A 6,346-nucleotide genomic window follows, 5' to 3' on the forward strand; every position below is an offset into this window, starting at 1 on the left:
ACGCAAAACTTCAGAAATCGACTCAATCAGTGCATAGACAACGGCGGCCGTCATTTGATAGATGTAATTTTCAAAAGTGCATGAAAAAAAATTTGATGAGGTGATCTGTAACAGGAAAAAAGAATTATACCGATATCTGCAATAGTTTCGTTTTTATTAACCTTTAAAAAAAGTAAGTTTCTCTGCCGCACCCTGTAGGACCATCCTTTAGTTTGTAGATAGCATTTTCCTTATGAGATTCATCTCTACAATAAATGCATCTCGCAAAATCTTTAGGCAGTTAGTTAACCAAGAGGCACTAATATGTGCACGCCTGAAACATTTATAACAGATGCGAATGTTGAGAATAAAATGTAAAACTGAGTTATTTTATTTTAAAAATAGACAAATGTTTAGGAAGGACTTGTCCGGCAAAAATTAATTTAATTGTTTTTGATGGAATAGAAGTAGGCTTTTCATTGTCTAGAACTCTGTGATTTAATTTATGTACCTCTAAAATTTTGCAAAAGAATTCAACGTGCTTCTTAATAAAATCGATATCTCAATCTAAAGGGATATCTTTAATAATTCCAGATCTATTAGTACGAAAGGATGGAATAAAAGCCTTCAAATTATATGTAGATAAAAGAGGATTTTTAATCAAGTTATTAACAGTATGCGCAGAATACATTTCAGCCATAACATTTCCTTTACTAATTTTGTGAACTTCAATAATATCATTATGCGCGATCTGAAACAAAAGTTTATTCATATGAAGAAGGTATAAGGACTTATCTCCCTCAGCATGAACATGCACCACAAAAGAAGGAAGGTCAGAGGGAGCATATTTATATTCATGTTTAATATTTATTACCTGAGGATTGCCAACAGAGCGAGTAGTTGAATTATGCTTTGAAAGTTCTAATTTCTTAGAGGATATGTTAACATGATCATCATTGGATCTCTTTCTTGATGAGGATAAAGTTAGACGATTTTCAAATGTTTCGACGTTCATTAAATCTTAAGAAGAAGGCACGCTATGCAACGCCATATTGGATGATGAAAAAGATGCGTGCAATGACTCACCATGCACAGGTTAAGAAGTTACATTGATAGTATGTATGATCAACTGCGGATGCAGCAGGAAGGCGAATATCCAATTGAGGAGAGTCAGTCGAATCCAACAGGGTCGATTTCGTTTTGCATTTTCAAAAGGAAGATTATCCTCTGAAAAGTTTTCAATAGTCATTTCATTGACATCAGTCTGAACAATCGTTATTGTCTTGTTCTTGCCATTTTCCAATGGTTTCCCAAATGGTTTCCCATTATCCCCTTTGCGATTATATATGATTTTCAGTAAATCTTCTTCAGTGACGAAAACAATCTGGTCAACATTCGAAGTAGAATTTGATTTCACTAATTTTACAAGAGTCCTTGTTCGAAAAATTCTTTTTCATTGCCAGCGAATAAACAACACGGGCATAATCTTTAGAATTGGAGCTTTTAAAGGAGGAGGAAGCCACTCCGCGAACGGAAGGCAAACAAATTTTGGAATCTTTCCCAATAATGAGTAACGCAAAAGTAAATTAAATTGGAGCAAAATTGGAGCAAAACTAAACTGAAGCAGAGAGATTGAAAGGAGAATTGGCGCAAAGAGATTAAGAGTAGAACGTCTGAATCGCGCAACTGTCGACGCAAAAATCGAATTTGATGAGTTCGATGGTGATTGATATTGATTTGATGTCGATTCCATTTCTGACTGGAAATGCGACTCCTTTTCGCAATTCTTCTCACACGCAAAAATATTTTTTATTCTACCAAATTAATTATATTTATTTTACCGAATTATTTTTATTCTACTGAACGCCTAATACGAACGCAATCGGCACGTAATCATGCGCGCGTAATGTGATACCGCGAAGAAGGAAGGAAGGAAGGAATGAATTAGTAAACAAAATAAAGGAAAAAAGAAAGGAAGAAAGGAAGGAAAGGAGGAAGGGAGGGCGGGAGGGAGCAAAGGAGGAAGGAAGGGAGGAAGGAAGAGAGGAAGGAAGAAAGGGAGAGAGGAAGGAAGGAAAGAAGGAAGGAAGGAAAGAAGGGAGGAAGAAAAAAAGGAAAGAATGAAGAGAGAGGGGGGGGGGAGGAAGGAAGAAATAATTGTGAATACTGAGATATATTTTATTTTATTATATTTAAATCATTTATATTTATAACACATTTACCATATATACTCATACCATATATATGTATACTTACTCAGATAACAAAATGCCCGCACAGTGATATTATTGTATATATGGTGCGCGCACGCCGTGCGGATTATCCCACACATCCTCTTCTTCTTCTTTTTCTTTGGTTAATGGCTCCCGCCCACGAAGTAAGAGAAAAGGAAACTCAACTCTGTAAAAAAATAGTGGAACCGTTTCGTGCGTCGAATTGGGAGGGAGTCCGCTGACGGAATAACTTGTTAATTTGGACGCCATTTGCAATATTAACCTCACTTTAATTACTTGTGCCACGAAGGTTTGTGCGAATCACGAAGTAAGAGATGGATTCCGTCGTCGGTGCCCAAGCAGAATGGACGTGTTGAATTATTTTTGAGAAGGCGGAATGTTTCCTAAATCAGTCTAAATTGAAATATTGATCTTTAAATGCTCGGAGTTGTTTGGAGTTTTCTTTTCCATACTGCTGGAGTGAAGAAATCGTGCACAAAAGACTGCAGCCATGATTGATTGTCTTATGATATAATAGTGAACTTTTATGATTACATTTAATTGGGTTACCCGTGAAATTCCAATGCTTGTTTTTATATCAACACGAAACTATTCTTAGCAGAGCTCCGTCTTTCTTGCTGATCTAGAAGGTCACATAAAAACATGCTTGAACACATTCATAGAAGGATAATATCTTATTTTTCGAGTTTAATACTTCATAGATCCAGTACATGTAAGAACTACGATAATATAAAATAATATAATTCTATATATTTTCAATCTAAATAAATCATAATAATTTGAACTATCAGAATAGTTTAGAAATTCTTTGGAACGATCTTTGGAAATTGCAAAGATGTTTTGCTGAATTCGTTCGTGTAAGGAAAATAAAAAGAGAAATAGTCTTTTTAAAGCTTGCATAGTAAGTATAGTATTTTTTATAATTATAGAGATACAGTAAGTTGTCTGAAAGTCAATGTATGTAATGCTATTGTATTTTATTAAATGAAAATGTACATGATTTGATTGTTATGTAGGAAAAGATGTTTAATAATTGGCTCATGAGTGGCATTGCACAAGAGACATTAACGAGTTCACCAAAAATAGCTAAATCTGTCAAAAGCATTTCCAGGAAAATATAAGAAATAATAAGAGAAGTTGTTTTCCAAATAGCAGATGGTTCGGCTGTACCACAAAAAAAAACCATTGTTGAAGGAATATGTTATTTCGTCTATTTTTCTACCAGAGAAATTCGGTTCAGACAATTTTTGTCATATAAACCCTATATACGAAGAAAAATGAAGGGAACAACGATGGAACAAATAGAGAGATGAGTGTTGTGGATCTCCTACAAAGTAGTTGTTCATTGTTCTGTTACTACTGATGAATCTGTGTTGCACAATTATGTCACACATAACGAACAAAGTTGTCCACCAAACAGAGATAACGAAGACTTGCAAACATGGGCTGAAGTAATCGCTGATTTAAAAAAGCTTACCCTTCCATCGAGGTACTTTCCATCATTAAAGAAGAATGAGTAATGGACTTGCGGTCGGAAGACTTGACTTACTGCATACGACGTGTTTTATTAGAGAAAAATATGACATTTTGTGTAAGTATCTATCCAGTCACACTATAAGATTATACTATACATTGTGTATCACATCCTGTCACATTTTAATGTACATAATCATTGCAGATTTTTATTAGAGACAGAAATAAATTTTCCTAGTGGGAAAATTGAACATATAAACGACATCCAGAATCTTCTTCAAAAAGTTTCAAATATTTATCCATAAAGTCGTCAGTGAAACTCGGTATGTATTTGTTCATATTTATGTAATTAGCACCATGTATATGACATTCATTTCTTTCAATTTTATTTCATTATTCTTTTATGCGATCTGGACCTCTATTCTTGAAAAGAAACATATACGAAAAACTAGGGAAATACTATAGTTTATGTGACATACTATAGTATTTCTCTAGTTTTATGTATACGTTTATTTTCAAGAATAAGAATCCTGGCATTGATTGAAACATATAATGAAAATCCGATAAATGTAACATTATTTATTTTACATTTTTTAGTATTGAAAGCTGTCTTGGATATATTTCGAAAGATTGCACAGTACGTGGTGTACAACGTGAAAGATGTGCTTCGTGTGTTAAACACAAAAATTGTGTAAGAAAGTCAATGAGGCCAACACCAATGCACAGATTATCAAAACAAAGCAAAATTTTACGCGATATAAAAATATGTATGAGAAAAATGCTAGACTTCGGAAGAAGGTAAACATTATCCAATATGAGTATTCTATATATTGACAGGGAACATGTGCTTTAAAGTGGTCCATGTTTCTCAACTTTCGAATTTTTTCTACGGCATCCCTCGGAATGATTCCAATCTATATTTTTTTTAAGAGTAAAAATAGACCATCCTATTGTGCTTAGCACTTGTACTATTTAGTTAGTTCAATTTTTTTTTAGAGCTACTACGATTGAAAAAGGAAGTAGAAAGTTTAAGGACCGAATGCACTCGAACAAGTACACAAGCAGTGGAAGAAGCTGTATCGAAACTACCTGTTAATGAACAACTATCTGTACAAGCATGCTTTGCAGCATCCAAAGTAAAGAACATTAAAGACATGAGATATACCACCCAATGGGTGTATGAATGCTTATTGTAGTGAATTAAAAGCAAAAAAACGTATAATTATCTCAGAAGTACTTACTCTACCATGTATAAATACATTAAATCGATATATTAAAGCGATAAAAGGATACTATGATTTCCAGGAAAATATTTTTAAACTTTTAAAAGAAAAAAGTGTGAAAATGGAGTCGTTTGTTGTGCGTGGTAAGTCTGCTTAATTACTAACATCCTTAACGTTATGTAATGAAACATTTTTTTACTGATTGTATTTGAATGTTACATATTTATTACAGGTTTTATTGTTAGACGAAATAAAAGTTTCTAAGCTCGCTTTCAATCTTAAAGTTGAAGGTTTTACTAATTTGGGGAAATATACTCCAAAACACTAGGCTAAAGAAAAGGAGACTACGCACTGGTTTTTATGTTTCAACCTTTTAAAGGCAAATGGGTTTAAACATTGGGATGCTTCCTTAGTTCAGGAAGTGCATCTGGAAGTACAGTCTTGCACCAACTTGTTATGGAGTGTATCATTCTTACAGAGAAATCAGACTTTAAAGTTGATGCAGCTGCATCAGATAGCGCATCATGGAATCGCTCTATGTGGGACAAATTTGGAGTTACGGAAGCAGAAGTCAGTTCCGCACATTGTAATTCCACAACGACGCTGGTTTTTTTTCGGATTTTCCTCATCTTATCAAGTGCTTGAGAAACTTCTTCACAAAACACACACGATATCAGGGTATTTGGGTTTTAGTAGTATTAATCCTTGCATTAATAATACAAACGTGTGCATAAATTAATACAAACTTTGTTATTATTGTTATGATTTTCTGTTTACAGATGCCGGATAGTATATTTGTCTATATTGTAAAAGTATTGATAGGTATATTGTTAAAGCATTGGCAATGCTCTACTTGAAATTAAAAATCCAAAGGCTTTTAATTTAAAAGTCAATTATAAATTAAACGTAAAACAACATGTAAAACCGAAATACTATCTAAAAATGAACATCGCGTAGCCTTTTAAGTAACTAAAATCATAATAAAATCATCTTAATTATATTTACATAGCCCTTCTCAGATTTCTCTCTGGTATTACAAAATGTTATAATATACGTTTTTACAGTTTTTCGGAATCGTCGATAGTTTCAAATTATTCAGAAATGATCATTCAGATTTTGTAGACTGTAATGGATCCATAAAGTTTTGTGCTAGAATTAAAGCTTTAATTACAGCGATGAACAATCGAATGTCCATCAATGCCTTAAAACCCGATAACCAAATGTGAAAGGTATGCATCGAAATATATTATAGAAGTTATATGAGAATACCATTAATTTCTACGTTTTTCTCCACTGTAGAATATACAAGATTTTTTACAATATCTATATATATGGGAAAAAGAAACAAACGAAAAAATTACGAATTCGTAACAAATTCAATATGTTATGGGTTAAAAGTTTCCTTAAAAGCACTTGAAATTTGCACTTTTCTTGTAA

General features: G+C 33.2%; 1 long non-coding RNA gene and 1 pseudogene across 1 annotated transcript; both read left to right on the forward strand.

The window, feature by feature from the left end:
* Positions 1–3,032: 3,032 nt before the first annotated feature.
* LOC108754302 lies at positions 3,033–5,046 on the forward strand. The gene is made up of 5 exons (XR_001939699.1): positions 3,033–3,114; positions 3,230–3,804; positions 3,892–4,009; positions 4,284–4,484; positions 4,683–5,046. It is a non-coding gene; the product is annotated as an uncharacterized LOC108754302 (long non-coding RNA).
* A 179-nt stretch (positions 5,047–5,225) lies between these two features.
* On the forward strand, positions 5,226–6,116 carry LOC108754301 (annotated as a pseudogene).
* The last annotated feature ends 230 nt before the right edge of the window (positions 6,117–6,346 follow it).

The sequence above is a fragment of the Trachymyrmex septentrionalis genome, unplaced genomic scaffold (assembly GCF_001594115.1).
Source record: "Trachymyrmex septentrionalis isolate Tsep2-gDNA-1 unplaced genomic scaffold, Tsep1.0 scaffold79, whole genome shotgun sequence".
NCBI classification, from domain to species: Eukaryota; Metazoa; Arthropoda; class Insecta; order Hymenoptera; family Formicidae; genus Trachymyrmex; species Trachymyrmex septentrionalis.